Genomic DNA, 24,457 nt, shown 5'->3' with positions numbered 1-24,457 from the left:
GTTGTCATTATATGCACTGAGCACATTCGACATGATTATACAATTAAGAAGTATCCTGGTCGCCTACTTCTGGGTTTACATGCTTGGAGAATTGCCTTCGGAGGGATGTAGGCAAACATGTGTTCCTGGGGAGAGAACATTTAGTCTTGAGCTCATCAAGAAAGGCAGCTTTGGGATCTGAATAGGATTTGTAGAGATAGAAAACATGGAGGAGGCAATGAAGTAAAAGCCAAGAGATAGGAAAAGGAAAAAAGTTTGTAGAAGAATGAATAATGCGTTTTGGCTAAAGCAGAGCTGCATGAGAGAACTCTTCAAGAAAATGAGATACCAAGGGAAAATGTCATGCAAAGATGGGCACAATTAAGGACAGAAACGATGTGGACCTAACAGAAGCAGAATATGAAGAAGAAGTGGCAAGAAGACACAGAAAAGCTATACAAAAAATGTCTCAATGATCCAGATAACAATGGTGTGGTGACTCATCTAGAGCCAGATATCCTCGAATGGGAAGTCAAGTGGGCCATAGGAAGCATCACTACGAACAAAGCTAGTGGAGGTGATGGAACTCCACTGAGCTATTTCAAATCCTGAAAGATGATGCTGTGAAAGTGCTGCACTCAATATGCCAGCAAATTTGAAAAACTCGGAGTGGACACAGGACTGGAAAAAGTCAGTTTTAATATCAATCCCAGAGAAAGGCAATCCCAAAGAATATTCAAACTACTGCACAATTGCACTCATCTTACACGCTAGCCTTTTCATACTGTTCATGGGGTTCTCAAGGCAAGAATACTGAAGTGGTTTGCCATTCCCTTCTCCAGTGGACTACATTTTGTCAGAACTTTCCACCATGACCCGTTCATCTTGGGTGGCCCTATATGGCACGGCTCATAGTTTCATTGAATCAGACAAGGCTGTGGTCCGTGAGATCAGATTGGTTAACTTCCTGTGACTGTGGTTTTTCAGTCTGTCTGCCCTCTGATGGAGAAGGATACGAGGCTTATGGAAGCTTCCTGACCGGGAGAGACTGACTGAGGGGGAAACTGGATCTTGTTCTGATGGGTTGGGCCATGTTCAGTAAATCTTTAATCCGAAGAATTGATGCTTTTGAACTGTGGTGTTCGAGGAGACTCTTGAGAGTCTCTTGGACTGCAAGGAGATCCAGCCAGTCAATCCTAAAGAAAATAAGTCCTGAATATCCTTTGGAGGGCCTGATGCTGAAACTGAAGCTCCAATACTTTAGCTACCTGATGTGAAGAACTGACTTCTTGGAAAAGACCCTGATGCTGGGAAAGATTGAAGGCAGAAGGAGAAGGGGACAACAGAGGATAAGATAGTTGGATGGCATCACCAACTCAATGGAACTGAGTTTGAGCAAACTCCAGGAGTGGGTATTCCCTGTGATGGGCAGGGTAGCCTGGCATGCTGCAGTCCACAGGGTCACAAAGAGTTGGACTAGACTGAGTGACTGAACTAACTGAGCTGCATTAAAAGATTTTAGTGTTGGGGATTTACCTGGTGGTCCGGTGGTTAAGACTCTGAGCTTCCAATGGAAAGGGCATGCATTCGATCCCTGGTCAGGGAACTAAGATCATACATGCTGTGTGACATTGCCAAAAACACACCAAAAAAAACACCCACATAAACAACAACAACAACAACTGTAAAGATTAACAGGGATGTATTTGGGTGGACTTAGAACAGGAAAAAATTGAATAAGTGAGGAGGCAAAAGAGAAGTTTATGGTGCTCACTTAGGCATAAGAGGTAAGGGCCAGAAAGAGTGAAACTTGGAGGGAAGAAAAAGGAGTCCAGATGAAAGATAGCCTTCAAAAGACAAGTCAGCAGGGCTTGGACACATTAAATGACAGGTGAGCAAATGGAAGACAGAATGACACCAGTATTTTCATTTAAGTTGGTGTGGCCTGTACAATGACATTGAGAAATGGGAAAGTAATATTTAGAAGGGCAATGATAGGTTTGACATTTTTATGTTGAATTTGAATTAATAGAGAAACAGTTTAAAGTAAAAATGTCAGGGGGCATTTGGAAAACTTAGATTCAGTTCAGTTCAGTCAGTTCAGTCAATGGCAACCCATCCAGTACTCTTGCCTGGAAAATCCCATGGATGGAGGAGCCTGGTAGGCTGCCGTCCATGGGGTGGCGAAGAGCAGGACACGACTGAGCGACTTCACTTTCACTTTTCACTTTCATTCACTGGAGAAGGAAATGGCAACCCACTCCAGTGTTCTTGTCTGGAGAATCCCAGGGACAGCAGAGCCTGGTGTGCTGCCATCTATGAGGTCGGGTCGCACAGAGTCGGACACGACTGAAGCGACTTAGCCTCAGTAGCAGCCAAGGGGAAATACTCTCAGCTGTTACTAACTAACATCAAGGTGGGTGGATGCCAGCTGTGACAAAAGCCCTTCAGGAGTAGTTCACGGGACAGGAAACATGGAGAGACTGTAGTGTTCAATATAAATTCAAAACTGAGAAGCTTTGTATGGTCTCTAACTGTCTCTCTGCAAAAAATCTGCACACAAAAATAAGAACATGTGTGACAATGTGAGCCCAATGGGAGACACATCTCTTACCCCTCATTTGAAAAAAAATTGAAACCCAAGTTCCCTTTCTGTCTATCAGCCTCTTGTCCTCTTTTTTCCTTAGAGAATTACACCACATCTCATAGTTCTCTTTCCTCCCTAATCAGTCTTCCTGAGAAACTAAGCTGAAAATTTTTATTTAATATCTGTTTTCATTAGTAAAATTCTTCTCATAATTCTTTGAAAATTCATTCCCCCACCCAGGAACATTCAATGTTTTTGTCCTCAACTCTTAAAGTCAGGGGCCTCATGTGTACTTTGGTTTTCTTTCCACTTCTCACAAAGCACTTTACTCTGAAGAACATACCTATTCTCGTGGACTTAACAGTGACAACTTATCTTTATCTGATTATTTAACATCAGAAACCCCAAATTCACAGTTTAATTCTGTAAAATATATTCACTACACAACTGACAATTTATTAAAATTAGTCTCCATTTCACATCCCTCCCTACTTAACACAAAGATCTCCTAATGCATTGAGGCAAGTGAGGTAGCATTCACTGGTTAGTACATGTAAACAACTATTTTCACTATGAAATACAAGAGCAAATCTATTTCAGAACAGAACTGCACTTCCTGCAAATGATGCAGGATTTCATGATGTCAAAACAGTTCAGATACTTAGAAAAGCGCTCGTATGGAAGAGTTACTCTAGTGAACAAATGAAGATAAATTTACAAGGCTGATGACAGAATGGTGACTTGAAAGACTTTACAGAAAATTACTTGAATATCAAAAAATTAGGAGACTTCGAAAAAAAAATGATGAATCCTCACGTATGTTTTGCAAATTTTATGTTTTGTCCTCTTTATAACTGTGCCATAACAGTAAAGCTGAGAGCTTCAATAGCCAAAACAATCTTGGAAAAGAACAAGGTTAAATGTCTCACACTTTCTGATTTCAAGTTTATCACAATGCTATTGTAATCAAAACAGTGTGGTATGTGTATAAATACAGACAGAACAATGGAATAGAACAGAGAGCCCAGAAATGAACCCTCACAATCACAGCCAAATGATTCCTGATAAGGAAGCTAAGACCATTCAATGGAGGCGGGGGAACCCTTTGGACAAACAGTTGTGAAAAAACTAGATATCCACATGCAAAAGAACAAATTGTACCCTTACCTTACACTATGGACAAAAAGAACTGAAAATGGATCAAAGATCTAAATGCAAGACCTCAATCTAGAAAAGTCTTAGAAGAAAACAAAGAAGAAAAGCTTCATGACATATTTCATCATAATTTCTTAGAAATTTCGGGGTAATTTTTTTTTTACAACACCTTTTTTGATTCCTTGGCTAACTCTGAAAATCAAATTGACCAAGACAGAGTAATAGGAGAAAGCATATAAATTTATTAACATAAGTCTTAAGCAACATGGGAGCCTTCATAAGAAAACCAAGATCTGAAGAAACAGTGAAACCTGAGTGTTTTCACACTAGATTTGATGAAGAATGGATAGTCATGAAGAAATATAACAGGCCAAGGAGCATGAGGGGAGTGTAGTATTCTGGGGGAAACTTAGCAAGGCCTATTTGGAGTCTTTCTCGCATCCTTTTGTCTTTGGAGATGAGGACGCACCTTTGCTTCTATAGGGAAAGCACTTCTCACTTAAGAGTGTTATGACCTACTTTAGGGGTGAAGGGTGAGCAGAGGGACAAAGTAACCTTCCTACTTCTGCTGTTTTCTCAGAGTCCTTCAACTTAAAATATAAAATATGCCAAGGAGTCATATTTTAGTGTAGCGTGGTCTGAACTCCGTAAGATATGACACCGAAAGCACAGACAAACAAAATTAAAAGAGATTAATTGGATTATAATTAATATTGTAATTATTAATATTGTACAATTAATATTGTAAAATATAATATTGTAATTACAATCCACAAACGTGGATGCACGTTTGTGCATCAAGGACACAATCAGTAGTGAAAAGACAACCCAAGGAATGGAAGGAAACATTTGCAAACCATGTATCTGACAATGAGTTAAAATACAGAATATAAGGGCAATTTCTAAGATTTAACAACAGAAACAAAAAGAACATAATAAAAAATGAGTAAAGGATTTGAAAGAAGTTTCTCCAAAGAACATATACGAATGGCCAATAGGCACACGAAAAGATGTACCACTTCTCTAGTCAACAGGGAAATGCAAATCAAAACCACAGTGACACATCCAGCTCATACCCATTGAAGTAGCTGCTATAAAAAGAAAACAGAAATAAAAGAAAAAGGAACACCTGTTGACAAGGATGCTAAAAACGGCAGTCTCTGGCACTATGTTCACATGTATTTCTTCATGGCGGCACTGGGTCTTTGCTGCTGGATGCGGGCTTTCTCCAGTGGCCACAAGTGGAGGAAACTCTCTGGATGCAGTGTGTGGCCTCAGCAGGTGCAGAGGACGGGCTCTAGAGCACACAGGCCCAGTAACTGTGGCCACAGGCTTCACTGCCCCACAGAATCTGAAATCTCCCCAGACCAGGGGTTGAACTCATGTCCCCTGCGCTGGCAGACAGATTCCTAACCACTGGACCACCAGACAACTCCCCTTTTGCACTATTTATAGGAATGTAAAACAGTGTAGTCACCATGAAAGAGCATGGTGGTTCCTCAAAAAATTAAAAACTAATTTCTGTATGGTCCACCAAGTCTACATTTGGAATATGCTCAGAAGAATTGAAAGCGTGGTCTTGAAGAGATGCTTGTACACCCGTGTTCCTAGCAGCACTACTCACAGAAGCCCAAAGGTGGAAGCAACCCAAAGGTCCACTGATAGATGAATGGATAAACTAAATCTGATGTAAACATATAACAGAATAGTATTCGCCATAAAAAGAAAGTTCTGACATGTGTTATAACCTGTACAAACCAAAAGGACAGAATACTAAAATAATCCAGTAACACGGAGAAGGAAATGGCAACCCAGTCCAGTACTCTAGCCTGGACAATCCCATGGATGGAGGAGCCTGGTGCACTACAGCCCAAGGGGTCGCTAAGAATCGGACACGACTGAGCAACTTCGCTTTCACTTTTCACTTTCACGCATTGGAGAAGGAAATGACAACCCACTCCAGTATTCTTGCCTGGAGAATCCCAGGGACAGGGGAGCCTGGTGGGCTGCTATCTATGGGGTTGCACAGAGTCGGACATGACTGAAGTGACTTAGCAGCAGCAATCGAGTAACAAAAAGACAAATACTGTGTGTTTGATTACATTTACAGCAAGTATCTAGGTACTCAAACTCAGAGACACAGAAAATATAATATAATGGGAACTTCCCTAGCAGTCCAATGGTTAAGACTCTGCCCTTCCACTGCAGGGAGCATGGATTCAACCCCTGGTCAGGGAACTAAGATCCCACATGCCTTGTAGTATGGTTAAACAGTAAAAAAAATAAATAGAAAAGAAAATGTCACAATGGTGGTTTCTAGGAGCTAGGGGAAAGGAGACATGGAGAATTGTTGTTTAATGGTGATGGAATTTCAGTTTTGCACGACTATAGATTTCTGAAGATTGGTTGCATGACAACGTGAGTATAATTAACACTACTGAACTGCACACGTGAAAATGCTTTGATGGTATTAATACACTTATCTTACGTGTCTTTTACCACATTTTTATGGTATTAATACACTTATCTTACATGTCTTTTACCACATTTTTTAAAAAAAATATCAAAAAGATAGTTCAAGGGAAACAATAATAAAAAATGTCAAAGAATCTTGCATTCAGATTGCTTGCTAAAAGAATCTTTAAAATTTCATTACATGTCAAACAGTCAAGACTGATTTTTTTACCATGTGTGAAATTTGTGCATAAAAGACCAGACAAAACTCAAATCAATATACCAATCATTTTTTTTAAACTTTGTGATGACAAAAAGATTAGAAAATAAATGTACATTTACACAATTTTTTAGAAAGTAAGACAGAGTGCAGATTCCTAGAGACTAGTGCTCAGATTCACTGGGTATACAAAACAGTGACAATAAGAAATTAATTCTTTGCTCATTCTAGGAATTAGTGGATAGATGGAATTAGAATAGACATTTTTTAAAATATAAGATGCAAATAACTGTAATTACTTTTTCCCTTTTAAGTTTTTCCACTATTTATAGGTATGTAGCCTTGTTCTTTACAAAGTTATTTAAATGATCTTTCCACTTTAAATCTCTGGAAAATAAAGACCTCCTTCAGTTATGTCCTCCATGCATATGACTTCCAACTCCATCTGTGGACCAGAGCAATCTAAGTTTTCTAAATGCCCCGGACATTTTACTGAAAATGTTTCTCTATTAATTCATATTCAACATAAAAACTCACACCTATCATTGCCCTTCTAAATATTTCTTTTGCTCTTCTTAATGCCATCGTACATGCCACACCAACTTAAGTGAAAATACTGCTGTTATTCTGTCTTCTTCCATTTACTCACCTGTCATTTATGTGTCCAAGCCCTGCTGATTTCTCTTTGAAGGCTTTCATCTGCACTCCCTTTTTCCTTCCCTCCAAGGCTCCTTTTGTTCTGACCCTTACCACTCATGCCTGCTGCTGCTAAGTCGCTTCAGTCATGTCTGACTCTGTGCGACCCCACAGACGGCAGCCCACCAGGCTCCCCCGTCCCTGGGATTCTCCAGGCAAAAACACTGGAGTGGGTTGCCATTTCCTTCTCCAATGCATGAAAGTGAAAAGTGAAAGTGAAGTTGCTCAGTCGTGTCTGACTCTTAGCGACCCCATGGACTGATAACCCCAACAAACTTCTCTTTTGCCTCCTCACTTCTTGAATTTTTTCCTGTTCTAATTCTACCCAATTACATCCCTGTTAATCTTTTTCATTATTGTTGTTTGTGTGGATGCTTTTGGTTTTTGGCAAGGATACACAGCATGTGGGATCTCAGTTCCCTGACCAGGGATGGAACACACGCCCTTTGCATTGGAAGCTCAGAGTCTTAACCACTGGCTGCTGCTACTGCTGCTAAGTCACTTAAGTCGTGTCCGACTCTTAGCGACCCCATGGACTGCAGCCTACCAGGCTCCTCGGTCCATGGGATTTTCCAGGCAAGAGTACTGGAGTGGGGTGCCATTGCCTTCTCCATTAACCACTGGACCACCAGGTAAATCCGCAACACTATTAATCTTTTAAGGAAGCTCTGCTTCGGCCAAAACACTATATTCATCTTCCGCAAACTTGCTTTTGCTTTTCCTATCTCTTGGCTTTTACATCATTACCTCTTCATGTTTTCTACCTCTCCAAATCCTATTCAGACCCCAATGCTGCCTTTCTTATGAGCTCAAGACCAAGTGTGCAAACAGTAAGAAGGTGGAGAGCGCCGCGTAAACAGGTGACTACAACACAGGGGCGTGTGTGCTACAGTGGAGGTTTGTGAGCAGACGCTGAAGCCAGGAGAGGTGAGATTAGGGCTGAATATGGGGAATAAAGAAGACGGAGAGGCTCGTGCGGCAATGGGAAAGCAAGCTCAGGCTGCCCGGGTGCAGTGGTCTCTTTGCCACCGTTTTTGCATTTGTACTTGTGTGGTCTTTCACGACTTCTCATATAAATGTTAATTGGTATTCTGTTCCTTTTCTGAATTTTTTCAACTTTTTTTTTTCTTCTCAACAATTCCACTTCCAATTTACTCCATCTTACTATGGACTTCCTGCCTGTTCACACGCGTACCTACTTCATTCCTGACATGCGGTACGCCCTCTCCAGTGCTTTCAGTATATTCATCCACCCGCCATTAAAGTCCTATCTTCCTGTTACTGCCTATTTTTAAACTTATCTTTTGGGACCTCCCTCGTGGTCCAGTGGCTAAGACTCTGCGCTCCCAAGGCAAGGGGCCTGGGTTCGATCCCTGGTCAGGGAACTGGACCCCACAGGCCACAACTAGGAGTTCAAGTGTCCCAACCTAAGATTCCACAGGCCACAACCAGGACCCGGTGCAGCCAATTAATAAATAAATATTTGTAAATAATCCTTACCTTTCAACACATGGCACAGGGATTTTTGCATCCACTAATTTCTGCTTGTTTGGGTTTGCCTGATGGCTCAGATGGGAAAGACTTTGCCTGTAATGCAGGAGACACAGGTTCAATCCCTGGGTCAGGAAGATCCCCTGGCAAAGGAAATGGCAATCCACTCTAGTATTTTTGCCTGGAGAATTCTATGGGCAGAGGAGTCTGGCAGGCGACAGTCCATGGGGTCGCAGAGAGTCAGACACAACTGAGCAACTAACATTTTTCACTTATCTTTCAACACATGGGGCAAAGATTTTTGCACCAACTAATTTCTGCTTGTTTAACAATGCACAAGAGAATAAATATGGTTGTTAAAGATGCCTATATAAAAGGGGATTCATTTTGGTTTCACACTGTTATCGCCTCATCACATACTCAAATCACAGAGAAGGCGATGGCACCCCACTCCAGTACTCTTGCCTGGAAAATCCCATGGATGGAGGAGCCTGGTGGGCTGCAGTCCATGGGGTCGCTAAGAGTTGGACACGACTGAGTGACTTCCCTTTCACTTTTCACTTTCATGCACTGGAGAAGGAAATGGCAACCCACTCCAGTGTTCTTGCCTGGAGAATCCTAGGGACGGGGGGTGCCTGGTGGGCTGCCGTCTATGGGGTGGCACAGAATCGGACATGACTGAAGTGACTTAGCAGCAGCAGCAGCAGCATACTCAAATCATTTCTACTTGAAGTATACAAAAGGGGAGATAAATTTTGGGTGACAGTATCTTTTGACTTCAGGATGCTGTAGAAGATTTGGGTTGCTCTTTACCCACCACTGTTTTTCCCACCACCACCACTCTACTCTTTCTGAGCTGGTCAATCATATGGCACATCGAGTCAGACCGCAATCCAATCTGCTCAATTAGGGTATCTCTTCCCTGGCCACAGTGACTGACTGAGGCATGAAGACATGACACAGGCCCCAGCAAATCAGAGCCACCCTCGGATGTTTCCCTGAAGCCATTGTGGGTGGGCGAGGGGGAGATTATCTGAAATAATAAGCTATCTAGATTATCTGAAATAGCTAGATCATGTGAAGAAATGTGGGTAGCAATATTAGACACTGTGTGGAAAAAGTATGAGTGAGAATAAAGTTAATACAGAAAACAGAGGTGGGACAAAGGAGAAAAAGCAAGAGAGAATGACTTTTCTCTCCTTTGATTCGGCTACATCCAAAAGTAGAATGTCCATCCTGAAACTTCTCAGTTATGTGAACTTTTTAACTCGGACTTTGCTGCTTAAAGTTAGTTTCCATTCAGCGTGTAACTCTTGCAACCAAAAGCATTAAAAAAAATCCAGTTATACAGACATATATCAACTGAAACATTGATGATAATAATATCTTAAATGAAAACAGAGTATCATATATAGTTTATCTAGTTGCTTTTGATTTTACTAATATTTATATATTTACTGTATATATATATATATATATATATATATATATATATATATATATGTACAGGCATCCTAGGTGTCGCTAATGGTAAAAGAACCCATGCAGGAGACATAAGAGATGTGGGTTCGATCCCTGGGTCAGGAAGATCCCCTGGAGAAGGGCGTGGCCATCCACTCCAGTATTCTTGCTGGAGAATCCCATGCACAGAGGAGCCTGACGGGCTACAGTCTATGGGGTCACAAAGAGTTGGATACGACTGAAGTGACCTAGCACCAGTACACATATATATGGCAGGCCATAAAACAAGCCTCAACAAATGTTAAAGACCTGAAATCATACAGGGTGTATTATTTAATCATAATGGAGTCAAACTAAAACTCATCAACAGTAAACAACAGTAGGAAAAATCTCAAAATACTTAGAAATTAAGACACACACTTTTAAATAACACATGGATTAAAAAGGAAGTCTCAAAGCAAAATTCTTTTAAGAATACACAGAACTGAATAAAAATACAACATATCCAAATATGTGAGGCCTATCTTAAGCCATGCTTAAAGGATAATTTATAGTACCTAAAATATCAGAGATGATAATAGGTATCAATAATCTGGATTCTTATCAAAAATAAATCAATAAAACCCTAGAAAAACAAGAGCAGTATAAACACAAAGCAAGAGGGAAAAATAAAGTATCAAAGATAAGAGCAGAAATAAATACCATTCAAAACAGGAAGACAATACAGGAAAATCAGTGAAACAAAAAGCTGGTTTCTTCAATAAAGCTATAAAACCTTTATCAGGACTGACAAAGATACAAGATGAAAACACATAAATCAGCAACATCAGGCATAAAACAGAGGATATTACTATGGATCCTGCAGCCATTAAAAGGATAATAGGAGAATAACGCAACTTTGTGCTTATAAGTTTGACAACATTAAAGAAATGGACTAACTCCTTAAAACCCACAAACTACCACCATTCAGTCAAGATTTAATAGGCTGGTAAAGGTTCCTATAACCACTAAAAAATTTTAATTTGTAATATGTGTGTGCTAAGTTGCTTCAGTTGTGTCCGATTCTTTGAGACCCTAGGGACTATAGCCTGCCAGGCTCCTGTGTCTATGGAGATTCTCCAGGCAAGAATATTGGAGTGGGTTGCCATGCCCTCCTCCAGGGGATATTCCCAACCCAGAGATCGAACCCACGTCTCTTATGTCTCCTGCATTGGCAGGCAGGTTCTTTACCACTCACACCACCTGGGAAACTCCAATTTGTAATATAAGGCTCCCCCCAAAGAAATCTCCATGCCCAGTTTCAGTAAACAAATTTGCCAAACATTTAAAGAAGAATTAATACCAAGTTTACATAATCCCTTCCAGAAAAATAGAATAGAAAGAAACCCTTCTCAACGTGTTTTTATGTGGTATTACTATGATAAATATTAAACCAGATAAAGGACTGTACAAGAAAAGGAAAACTGCATACAAATATTTCTCATAAATTGAGATACAAAAATCTTTAGTGAAATATCAGTAAACTGAATCCAGCAATGGATAAAAAGAATTACATGTCATGGCCAACTCCAATGTATTCTGGGTATGTAAGGTGTGGTTCAATAGTCAAACATCAATTAATGTAATTCAATATGTCCATAGACTATAGAAGAAAATCATACGATCTTATCAATTGATGCAGAAAAAGCATTTGACAAAATCCAATACTTATTTATGATAAAAATTCTCAGCAAATTAGGAATAGGGGAGAACTACTTTAATTTGATAAATAAAATGCACCCAAAACCCTGTCACTAGTATCATTATTTTAAAAGTGAAAGACTGAATACTTTCACCATTAAGATCAGGAACAAGGCAAAGATACCTATTCTCACCATTCTTACTCATCATAGCACTGGAAGTTCAAGCTAGCCCTCTTCAGTCTGTCTAAAACAGGCCTTAATTGGCAGTAGGGTTGGGAGCCTGGGAGTTATCACAGGAAAGACACACATACATTTGGAAACTAGCGAGTGGGTAGGACATCTGAGCTGTGTGGACTATAGAGGTGTGAACGGGTGGGAGAGTTGAGCATGTACTAGCAAACTGGAAGTGTGCGTTAGTCGCTCAGTCGTGTCCGACTCTTTGTGACCCCATGGACTGTAGCCCACCAGGCTTCTCTGTCCAAGAGGTTTTCCAGGCAAGAATGCTGGAGTAGGTTGCCATTTCCTTCTGCAGGGGATCTTCCCAAACCTGGGATCAAACCCAGGTCGTTCGTACTGCAGGCAGATTTTTTTTACTGTCTGAGCCACCAGAGAAGCCCAGCAAACTGGAAAGACCAGAATTCTTTCTCCCCATCATTAGGTAACAAATAGGAGACACAAAGCTAGTGTCCTGGGTTACAAGTCCCCCCACCCCCAAGTCTCCAGCAAATTGCTCAATGAATCACAGCAGCAAAACTACATTCTGTGCAGCACAGCAAAAATGGTGACTCTTTGCACCTAAAGAGCAATTGTAATTTTATCAGGCCAGCTGGAGCTTGTTTTTGAGTCTGTGGAAAGATAGGAAGCTTTCAAACAGGAAGTTGGGATCTGGTTACAGTGAGAAATCTGTAATTTTGTTCATGACTTTAGAGCAGAGGAATGTTCTGCTGGGAAACAGCATTGCTGCAACAAAGTCTAAATTTTATGTATGTATGTATATGTGTGTATGTATGTGTATATATATATATATGTTTAGGCCAATTTGGCTGCTTAGTGCTGGTTCTTATTCTCAAAGTTTGAGTGTTATCTTTGTTTTGGCCTAAGAAAAACTCCGTTCCCTTATTTAGTGAAGCTGTCTTCTTCCCGGGTGGCTTAGTGGTAAAGAATCATACTGCAGTGAAGGAGGCATGAGTTTGATCCCTGGGTCAGGAAGAGCCTCTGGAGGAGGAAATGGCAGCCCACTCCAATATTCTCACCTGGAAAATCCCACGGACAGAGGAGCCTGGCAGGCTACAGTCCATGGGGTCTCACAGAGTCAGACACGACTGAATACATACATCCTCTTCCCTGGGACAGTCTTCAGGATCCCCTTTCAAGTTTAAAGCTCAAAACTCTTAACTGGATCTCAACACTCCTAGTTTTTTCAGAAATCTCTAAATCTCCCTCTGCCTCATCTCATATTTCCAACATCAAGTCCTGGCATTTTTGTCTCGGAAATGGTTCTTAAACGCATGATCTGTTCCCCATTAGGATAGGCACAACCCCAGTTCAGATCCTTACCATCTCTTCTCTGCACCCATTTCCTCCCTCATCTCCTGACTCAGTAAGTCTTTCTCCACCTTGCTGCCAGCGTGACATTCCCAGGACACACATTTGATTGAAGCATTTCCCTGCTGACATCATTCCTGGTGGTTTCTCATCCTCAACTGTGCCATTCAAAATGTGCTCCAGAGGCAGGGGCAGCCAGTCTGTTCATGATAAGGTAAGTGCAGAAATGGAGAGCAAGCATTTGGAGACTATAAACATTTGACATCGCCATGATATCTGAGCATGTGATGAGTGGACTTGTGTCACTGAACAGGGTAAATACAGGATGCTTCCGAACCCACATGATGAATCACAAACCCCATCCTCCTTTTGGCCTGTGACATATTGGGGAATAAAAACCAACAACTGCCTCTTACCATAGATGGTTCAAGAAGCCCGGTGCTACACGATAAAGTCCAAAGACTACCCCAAATCCTTCATGATCTGATCTTTGGGTTTCTTCCAGTGTCTTCTAGACTTCTGTACCTAACACCCCTCTTCTGTGAGGCACCTTGACAATTCTTCTAGTGTTATGCACATATTAATTCTTCTTTCTGACACACCATTCCCTGCCTTGTCTCTCTGGAAGCTTTCTCTCCTCTTTTGAAAACAAAGTGAAAGTGTTAGCCTCCCAGAAATATCTGACTCTGCAATCCCGTGGACTATGGTCCACCAGGCTCCTCTGTAGTCCATGGAATTCTCCAGGCAAGAATGCTGGAGTGGGTTGCGATTCCCTTCTCCAGATCTTCCTGTACCAGGGATTGAACCTGGGTCTCCCACGTTGCAGGCAGATTGTTTACCATCTGAGCCACCAGGGAAGCCCACTGTTTTGCTAAAACAACTCCTATGAAGGCATTTCTGATGTCATCTTGGGGTCACCAGCGCACATAAACCTTCCTTGTGCCCTTCTGCACTACCCAGTATACAGTCACTCAAAATTTCTTTTTTTTTTTTTGCAATGTCAAATTCAGGATGAATAGAATAAGACAAAATTCCTACCATCAAATGCTTGCCAGTCTCATGAATTTTCTGTGTATTGTCTGCTTGCAGTGGCCATGTCTGGAGCATCTCTGAGTCTCCAAAGCCTCTGGGCTGTGAACATATGACGGACTGAATTTGGAATTAAGACTGATAATGATGGGTGAAATGGCTTCCCTGGTGGTGCAGTGGTAACGAATCTGTCTGCCAATGCAGGAGACACGGGTTTGATCCCTGGTCCAGGAAGATCCCACATGCCAAGGGGCAGGTAAACCCATGTGCGCCAACTACTGAGCCTGTGCTCAGGGCCTGGGAGCCGTAGCTACTGAGCCCTTGCGCCACAGCTACAGAAGCCTGCGCACCCTAGGGCCAATGCTCCACAGTAAGAGAAGCCACTGCCAGAAGAAGCCTGAGCGCTGCAACTGGAGAAACACCCACACAGCAATGAAGACTCAGCACAGCCAAAAATACAAATACAAATACCTATTTTTTGCATCTTTAACACTCTTGGTTAATCTGTCTGGGCTTCCATTTCTCCTTTTATCACACTTAGGATTTGAACCATACGATGCCTGCATTTCCTTTTAACCTCAAATACTGTACTCTAGGGGCTGCCAGGTGGCGCTGCGCCTGGTCAAAGAATGTGCCTGGCAGTGCAGGAGACACGAGATGCCGGCTTGATCCCTGGGTCTGGAAGATCCCCTGGAGGAGGAAATGGCAGCCCACTCCAGTATTCTTGACCGAAGAATCCCACGGACAGAGGAGCCTGGTCCATAGGGTCACATCCTACACAGTCCATGGGATCACAAAGTGTCGGACACACCTGAAGCGCCTGAGCACACACACACGTGCGTTGTCCTCTAGAGGCAGAGAATTCACATCACCAGAACTCACTTCCTCCAGACGCCCCTAGAAGATGGTCTTTATTACCCCCTACCCGTGCATCCTATACCAGTTCCTCAGACTCTAAACACAAAAGTTGACAACCACAGGAATGTACGTAGTTCTGTTTTCCTGAGACTTTTCATCAGGTCTTTCTTGATATCAACATCTTTTTGGTGATAATGATCTTTCAGTTGCTTGTAGCCAGGTGAATAAAACAGAAATAAAACAAGAACTTCAAACTTGGATTTTTTTCTCCTGACGTCTTCACTAGGTGTTGTTGGGAAATTGAGGTGACAAGAAAAGGCATGTTTCAACAAAAACAGGGCATACGCTCACAGGCCTGGCAAAGATCATCTGATAGTCATTCACATATGAAACAATAGATCTGGAACATCTCAAACAAATTACACTGGAAATGAGTTGGTCTTGTGCGTAATCCAGTCCAGGAAGTTCCCATTACATCTACTGAGGTCAGAGATCTTTCTCTTCTCTCCATTCTATCAGATTTCACAGAAATACAGGTTAAAATATATTTTTCTTTTAGATCAATTGTTCTTTTGTTGTTTTCAGATCAGATCCAAGTCTCTTGTATCCACAAGACTTCCAAGCAATAGATAATTCTTTCTAGACCTTATCCAACATCTGATTCTTGATTTGGAATAAACAAGTTCTATCAAATGAAATTCTTCCATTGCTTATATTTGATATTGTTAATGAATTGATTTGACTCCTCTTCTGTGTCACAGCAGTGTCATGATCAGTCATCATTTTCCACTGCGTTGCTGTCTGGAAAAATGCGCAGCATGCTTTAAGAACACAGTCTCCCTTCTGAGCCTTCCTCTTGTCCAAAACACATATCCCAGCCCTTTCATGTCTGGCTAGAACTAACACACCCTTCAAGTTTCAAATTAGATACCACTTCCCTGGCACCCCTTTTGTGTTTCCCAAGCTGGGACAGATAACATTCTTTCTTGTTCCCATAGTATCCTTGAAAACCAGTGTTTGAAAGAAAAGGGATAGGAATGCAAATGTCAAGTTATACCTAACTTGGTAGTCAGCAGAGCAACTAGAATGCCTTCATGTTGAGGTGGTCTACCCCAGTTCAGTCTAATTTTTAGAAGAAAAAAATTTTAAATTAGCAAAGACTGGAGAGCCTGGCATCTTTATTTTCTCAGATGATTCTTCTCAGAAATACTCAACTGAGTCACAATAGCTACTAAGATGGTCAAAGATGCTGCAAGTATAATTGCTCTACAGTGGGGGAGTTGTATCACTGGGAATGCCACAGTTATGTAAAGTCCTTAAATAGTGTGCTGTAGAGGCTTTCTAAGGAATCAGACATGAATTCATCCAATACATCACTTCTCTTTTAGGGTACCTCACTTCTCTTCTCCCCCCTCCCCCGCAAAATAACTCCCCATGATTTTGGCATGTGATTCTGGGATAGCAATTCTTCAACCCAAGACCACAAGAGAGAATGATGGAGCTACTGGTCTCTGGGGCAAGCCTTGCAGAGACGTCTGTCCCTGCAGAGTGCCACTGTGTCTGTCCTCATCTTTCAGATTCCTTTCACTTTAATTGACAGTACAGACCTCCCCCCCACCCTCCCTCTCCTTCCCTGGTGCCATATCCAGGGGCCTGCTACAGCATTAGTGTTTTCAAAGCAATATTCCCAGCAGGAGTTCCCAGAGCAGACTACACACCCAGGACGAAGGAGATAAAGGTCTGAAAACTCAATTTTAATTGCATTTGGATTTGGGAAGCCTGTTTTGACTAACAAGTTACACTGTAACGGCATATCTCTTCTGATTTAATGAAAAGGGTTTTTTCTCCCTCCTTAAGAAAGTGAAAGAGGGAGTCAGATAACTCCAAGACGCCCCCACCTCTAACCCCCAAGCAATAATTTGATTCACTCTGGCTAATTTGAATGCGGAGACTGCGACAGACACCAAAAACCTACTTTCAAGGGACTCTGGCGCCCTCTGCTGGCAACTGGTGCTGAGACCAGTAACACAGAAAGGTCACGGAGTATTAGTGTTTTCTACTCCACTCCATTCATTTAATGAACAAGGTGGGGATGAAGAGCCTCACTCAGAGAAGCTTGTTAATAGGAATTGTATGCGGCCCAAGGACACCGTACCATGTCAGGAAACCTCTTTTTTTGAATACTATGCATATCTTCCCTAGGTATGGCCTTCTACAAATTATTGATCCCCTCCAGTCTCGGTTTCCCATCTCAGCAAGAAGACAGCAGATCCAATGATCATTTTTTGAACTGCATTATTTACCTGGTAGTATTTTGCTGGCATTGCCTTCCTCCTACTGATCATCAAGGTTGTTGGGATAATCAAGTTATCGGGGCTGATGGGTTCCCATTTCTTACTTACTGTTCTATGAGTTAGGCTAATGAGAACATGGGCAGTTCTTTGGTTGAAGTTATGGAAATAACTGCTCCTGCAGACATCTGATCTGTGCCTATATTCATGGCAAGTTATACTCCATACAACTTGAAAACTAGCTGAAGTGTAGTTACGGCGTCCACTACCAACTGTCCTGATCAATTTTACTAGGATATCACCTTTTTCCTCTGGAGAACAACTGAAGGCCCTCTCTTCTTTTTGTTTCCCTACTTCAGCATCTGTTCTGCCTCTTCCTTATCTCAGAAGTAATATGCTGATGACAGGGAGCTCTTGTAATCTCTTTGTGTAATTGTACGCCTGAGTTTGAACTAATTTGGCAATGCAAAACCTGGATGAATTCCGAAATGTCAGAAGGCATGGAGGTCCTCCAGTGTGAACTTGATCTGATAAATTCCTTTTGCCTGTGAAAACCACTACAAAAATGTTGGCTCTGGTAAAAAGCGTTTTACAGACCTTCCTGGCGTTAGGCAAGAAAAGAGTAATAGTTGGATTGGGTATTGGTGGAAAAACTTTTTCTCCATTGTACAGAATTCTTTCCCTCAAATTATTAAATGTCAGATATATGTGGGCAATATAAATTGTTCTTAATATAGGATGGGGGCTTCCCTGGTGGCAAGATGGTAAAGAATCTGCCTGCAATGTAGGAGACCCAGGTTCAGTCCCTGGGTTAGGGAAGATCCCCTGGAGAAGGAAATGGCCTCCCACTCCACTACTCTTACCTGGAGAATTATATGGGCAGAGAAGCATAAAATACTGTTCTTAATATAGGGTACACAGAGAGCAAGAGGGATTGACCATGGCTCCACAAAGCTATTGTCCAGCAGAAAGGATGGTTGTCAGCGATGTATCATTGGATTATTTTTTCCTTGTCACCATAAACCATTCCTACTGTTTGTAGTAACTATGTTGTGGAGCTGGCCGTAAGCTAGTTCCCTGTGATTTTCTATTAAATATTTTGAATATGCATCATATCAGATCAGATCAGTCGCTCAGTCGTGTCCGACTCTTTGCGACCCCATGAATCGCAGCACACCAGGCCTTCCTGTCCATCAACAACTCCCGGAGTTCACTCAGACTCACGTCCATCGAGTCAGTGATGCCATCCAGCCATCTCATCCTCTGTCGTCCCCTTCTCCTCTTGCTCTCAATCCCTCCCAGCGTCAGAGTCTTTTCCAATGAGTCAACTCTTCGCATGAGGTGGCCAAAGTACTGGAGTTTCAGCTTTAGCATCATTCCTTCCAAAGAAATCCCAGGGCTGATCACCTTCAGAATGGACTGGTTCCATCTCCCTGCAGTCCAAGGGACTCTCAAGAGTCTTCTCCAACACCACAGTTCAAAAGCATCAATTCTTCGGTGCTCAGCCTTCTTCACAGTCCAACTCGCACATCCATACATGACCACAGGAAAAACCATAGCCTTGACTAGACGGACCTTTGTTGGCAAAGTAATGTCTCTGCTTTTGAATATGATATCTAGGTTGGTCATAACTTTCCTTCCAAGGAGTAAGCGTCTTTTAATTTCATGGCTGCAGTCACCATCTGCAGTGATTTTCGAGCCCAGAAAAATAAAGTCTGACACTATTTCCTCTGTTTCCCCATCTATTTCCCATGAAGTGGTGGGACCAGATGCCATGGTCTTAGTTTTCTGAATGTTGAGCTTTAAGCCAACTTTTTCACTCTCTACTTTCACTTTCATCAAGAGGCTTTTGAGTTCCTCTTCACTTTCTGCCATAAGGGTGGTGTCATCTGCATATCTGGGGTTATTGATATTTCTCCCAGCAATGTTGATTCCAGCTTGTGTTTCTTCCAATCCAGCATTTCTCATGATGTACTCTGCATATAAGTTAAATAAACAGGGTGACAATATACAGCCTTGACATACTCCTTTTCCTATTTGGGTTAGGGTTAGGGTTAGCATATACATATTTTAATGACTTTGAATACACACACAGAAATAAGTAGTAAATTATAGACAGCTGTCCCAGATTGTAACATAATATGCCCTAGATATTATATGAATGTCCCAGATATTCTAACTCCCAAGTCCTACTCCACTGGCGTATTCAAGCTTTGGTGTTCAAAACATTTGCCAGAGGGAAGAGTCTAAAACTGAGCATTCGTATGTCTCAGTCCCTGCATTTCCGATTCTGTACGTGCGATGTAAAGTCCAATATTCTGACGTGTGTGGCCTACAGACAGAAGCCTGAAAATACTGCAGGGCGGCATGGAGGTTTCTAACTATTCAGCAGTACTTTTTCAACGACGATTCTGGGAGCCGCATGTGTATTGGGTTTACTGGCTATCTTCTGTTCAGGCACCCTGTGGACACTTGACCATGGCGATTCAGGATATGCATGTGCTCAAGCTCCTTTAGTTGTGTGGGACTCTTTGCAACCCTATGGACTGCAGCCTGCCAGGCTCCTCTGTCCACGGGATTCTCCATTCAGAATAGTGGTTAAGAGCAAAGAAGACAGACCCTCTGGGTTCACCTCGCAGCTCACTTCACCACTCTGTAGCCATGTCTCATTCACAAAAGGAAGATAATGATAATACCTTCAACAGTAATTGTGATGATAAGAATGACAGACAGCAAAAAGCCCTACATGAGTTTAGAAGAAACACCTCCATCCTCCTTGAAGGATTTATCCACTGCCTGGTGAACAAACAGATGTCTGGGTTTAGGTGAGTTGGGATTCCAAATTTCCAGACACCCTGGATTCAATGAGAGCAAAATGGGACGTTGTGGCTTCTAATAAGCTAGACAGCATATAGATCTTTGGGATTCCCTGATAGCTCAGCTGGTAAAGAAGCCATCTGCCAGTGCAGGAGACACGAGAGACATGGGTTCGATCCCTGGGTTGGGAAGACTCCCAGAGAAGGGAGTGGCAACCCACTCCAGTATTCTTGCCTGGGAAATTCCATGGACAGAGGAGCCTGGTGGCTATATAGCCCACTGGGTCACAAAGAGACACAACTGAGCCTTGCCAGGATTAGGTCTGAGAAGTGGAGCAAGTCCATTCTGTAATGATCTCTCACCCTTGAGTGTAGTCAACTTCATCTGGTCCAAAAGTTCTTTCCTGAAGTAAAAGGAAAATCTGCCTTGTGGCCACCAAAATCTTTTCATCCCCTTACCATCATCCGAAATGAAACTCCCAGGTAAATCACATCACTGGTTTAAAAATACGCATGTATTTCTCAAAGGTGGTATACTTGGTATAGCCATTGAATCAATGTGTAATAAAACCCAGAGCAATAAAACCCACTTTTATTTTTGTGTTCCATCTTTTGACAAGTGCTGAATTAGACAGATAAGGGTTTGGATATAGTAGCATTTTCTGACATTTCTGTATCACTCAGCACACATACAGGCAAATAATGCTTCTCATATTAATGGGCTTTTATTAAAAAAAAAAAACAACAAAACTGTAAATTCGATTCTCCAAAGTTGAGACATTGAAATCATCAGACTTTGCATTCAAATCTGTTTGTTGATGGCATGTTAAAGATGATTTCTACATTTGAATATTTGAACTTGTTCTTTCAAACGATAAAGTTCTACATAAGAGTAGATGTCACGTCTCCCAACAACAGTTTCTCTCTAAAGGAATGTGCAAATATGCATTGCCCACTTCCATTCACATCCGAATTATCATCCCCTCTAAAACATTCTACTGCTTTCTCATCTGCTCTTTTCTAGATTACTTAATTCTCTTTCCACTCTCACAACCTTTATAGCTTCCAGATGCCACAATCATGATTTTGTTTAATGGTTAGCAATTATAATGGCTGTGACTAAATTTAACCAGTAATTGTGCAAAAGTCGGATATCCTTGTGTAATCTAAAAGTTATCTAGCTTTACAGACAAAAATGCAAGAAATAGGATACCTTGAACAACAAACGTGAGAAAACAAAGGACTTTCTTTGGGTTTTTTAAATAAGGCGATAGGGGATTTCAGCTAAATGAAGGAAGAATATAAGAAAGGGGGTCATACCCCAGTTGGTTAGAAGGAATTCCCTGAGATTTAGTGGACAGGAATGGAATGTGCTATCTGGGCAATATGATAGAGTGAAGAAAATTCTGAAAACAGAAAAAAAATTTCAGTTTTACTCTCCAAATTAATATCAGTACACTTCTATGCAGCTAAAGACAGAGCTCAGGAAATGAGAGATGGGTCCTTAATGCATGGATTCAAGAGATAGTATATGCGTATGTATGTGTGTATATATGCACATATAGTACATTTGTGTACATGTATACATGTGTGTGGGCTTCCCTGGTGGCTCAGATGGTAAAGCGTCTGCCTGCAATGCGGGAGACCCGGGTTCGATTCCTGGGTCGGGAAGATCCCCTGGAGAATGAAATGGCAATCCACTCCAGCACTCTTGCCTGGAAAATCCCAGGGACGGGGAGCCTGGTGGGCTGCCGTCTACGGGGTCGCACGGAGTCGGACACGACTGAGCAACTTCACTTCACATACATGTGTGTATCTGCACACACATACAATATACACATACATGCTTGTAGATGTAAGACTACATAATTAAATGAGACAGTAGAACATGTATGGACTTCATGTTCTGGCAAGATAGATACAGTACAACTACCAGAAAATGAGAGGAGACGGGAGCATGTACAGAATGTAGGTTAAGCTTGCTGATAGTCTTTTACAGTATTTGGGGTAAAAGTATTATTTCAATCCAGATGCCGGGGAAAAGAAGAGGGCATCAGCTAAGTTAAACAGCGTCACAGGACAAACTCAATAATAAAATCGATGGATAATACCTGAGAAAAGGAAGACACTAGGGAAAAGGAAGGCGCTAAAATTCATGCAAAATTGTGAATACAAAAGCAAATCATTACCACAAATGGATTGGATTGGGTTGTGCGTGCGTAGCCATGTCCAACTCTTTTGTGACCCCATGGACTGTGGCTTGCCAGGCTCTTCTGTCCATGCGGTTTTCCAGGCAAGAACACTGGAGTGGGTTGTCACTCTTTCCAACCCAAGGGTCGAACCCATGTCTCCTGCATCTGCTGCATTGGTAGGTGGATTCTTTACCACTGAGTTACCTGGAAGCCCATATCACAAATAAATACACATTACTAACTAACGAAAGTTTTATTGAAAGAGAGAGCAAATTAAACATATAAAATACTGTACCTTTTCTATTTAATTATACATAACTACATATCCTACATATGCAAATATGCAAGGCTTCCATGGTAGCTCAGATGGTAAAAAATCTGCCTGCAATGAAGGCGACTCAGGTTGATTCCTGGGTTGGGAAGATCCCCTGGAGAAGGGAATGCAACCCACTCCAGTACTCTTGCCCAGAGATCCCATGAACAGAGGAGCCTGGTGGGCTACAATTCATGGGGTCGCAAAGAGTCAGACAGAACTGAGCAGCCGAGAACACACACAAATGAGCGCTGGCTTAACATAATCACCAGCTGTGCTAGCCCCTAACAGGACAGTCATCCTGTCCTTTGAAAGTCTGTAGTCAAGCACTGATTTCTCCTCTTTAGCTATGAAAGTCCTAGATGGCATCTTTTTCCAACATAAGGCTGTTTCATCTACACTGAAAACCATTTTTGCTTCATTCATTCATTCATTATCTTAGCTAGGTCTTCTAGGTAACTCGCTGCAGCTTCTATGAATGTATCAGCACTTGCCGTTTCACCTGACACTTTTATGCTATGAAGATGGCTTCCTTAAAACTCATGAACCAGCACCTCTTTTGGTATCAAGCTTTTCTTCTACAGCTTCTTCACCTCTCTCAGCCTTCACAGAACTGAAGAGTCAGGGTCTTGCTCAGGCTTTGGCTCAAGATAATGTTATGGCTGGTCTGATCATCTGTCCAGACCACTCAAATCTTTTCCATCTTAGCTATAAGGCTGCTTTGCTTTCTTATCACCAGTGTGTTCACTGGACTAGCACTTTCAGTTTCCTTCAGGAGAACTTCTCCTCTGCGTTTACAGCAACCCCGTGTTGAGCAAGCCTTTGGCAGATGGGTCAGAAGGCTCAGCTTTCAATCCGGGTCAGTTTGCACCATGCTTTCCCCTCTAAGCCTTATCATGTCTAGCTTTGGATTTAAAGTGAGAAACGTATGAGTCTTCCTTTCATTCAATACTTAGAGGTCTGATAATTGGTCCAATATCAAAATTGTTATATCTCAGGGACTAGGGAGGCCCAAGGAGGGGAAGAGAGATGGGGAAACAGCTGGACAGTGGAGCAGTCAAAACATATATTTATACATATTAAGTTTGTCATCTTATATGGGACCCCAAAAATTACAACAGTAACATCTAATATCACTGATCACAGATCATCATAGCAATTAAAATAATAACAAAAAAGTTTCTAACATTGTGAGAATTACCAAAGTTTGACACAGAGACAGGAAGTGAGAAAAACGCTCTTAGAAAAGTGGCACTGACAGCCTCGCTCAACACAGGGTTGCTGAAAAACTTTAATTTGTAAAAAGGGTGATATTTATGAAGTGCAATTAAGTGAGGTATGCCTGTGTAAAAAAGTTAAAATTAGAACCACTGCCTACAACAGAATATATTGTATAAATGAATAAAAGATTTAAGTATGGGAAAAAAATGACATGAGTTCAAGAAAAACACATAAGTAGGTTTTTTTCACAAATGGGGGAAATATTTCCTAATTATACCTCCAAATCCAGAAGCAAAATGGAAAATGGTTGGTAAATTTGATTGAATAAAAATTCAAAACACTTGTCAAATGCCAAAACACAATAAGCCAAGCTAAAAAACTAGGGGAAAAAATATTTACAAACTTGTAATTTCCCTATTGTATAAACAACTTGCAGAGAGAGATAACAGAGAAGGCAATGGCACCCC

The 24,457-nt window shown here is 41.6% G+C and overlaps 1 protein-coding gene across 1 annotated transcript in view; it reads right to left on the bottom strand.

Moving 5' to 3' along the window:
- Positions 1–9,944, bottom strand: part of LOC133260349 (uncharacterized) — a 124,621-nt gene extending 114,677 nt beyond the window's left edge. Inside the window, exon 1 of the mRNA XM_061438609.1 lies at positions 8,592–9,944. The gene's annotated coding sequence lies outside the window, so the exon portion shown is untranslated. The remainder of the gene's footprint in view (positions 1–8,591) is intronic.
- Between the last annotated feature and the right edge of the window lie 14,513 nt (positions 9,945–24,457).

The sequence above is a fragment of the Bos javanicus genome, chromosome 14, assembly GCF_032452875.1.
Source record: "Bos javanicus breed banteng chromosome 14, ARS-OSU_banteng_1.0, whole genome shotgun sequence".
In the NCBI taxonomy this organism is placed as follows: Eukaryota; Metazoa; Chordata; class Mammalia; order Artiodactyla; family Bovidae; genus Bos; species Bos javanicus.
The sequence above is the reverse complement of the archived record's forward strand: the minus strand, read 5'-3'. Positions and strand labels throughout refer to the sequence as shown.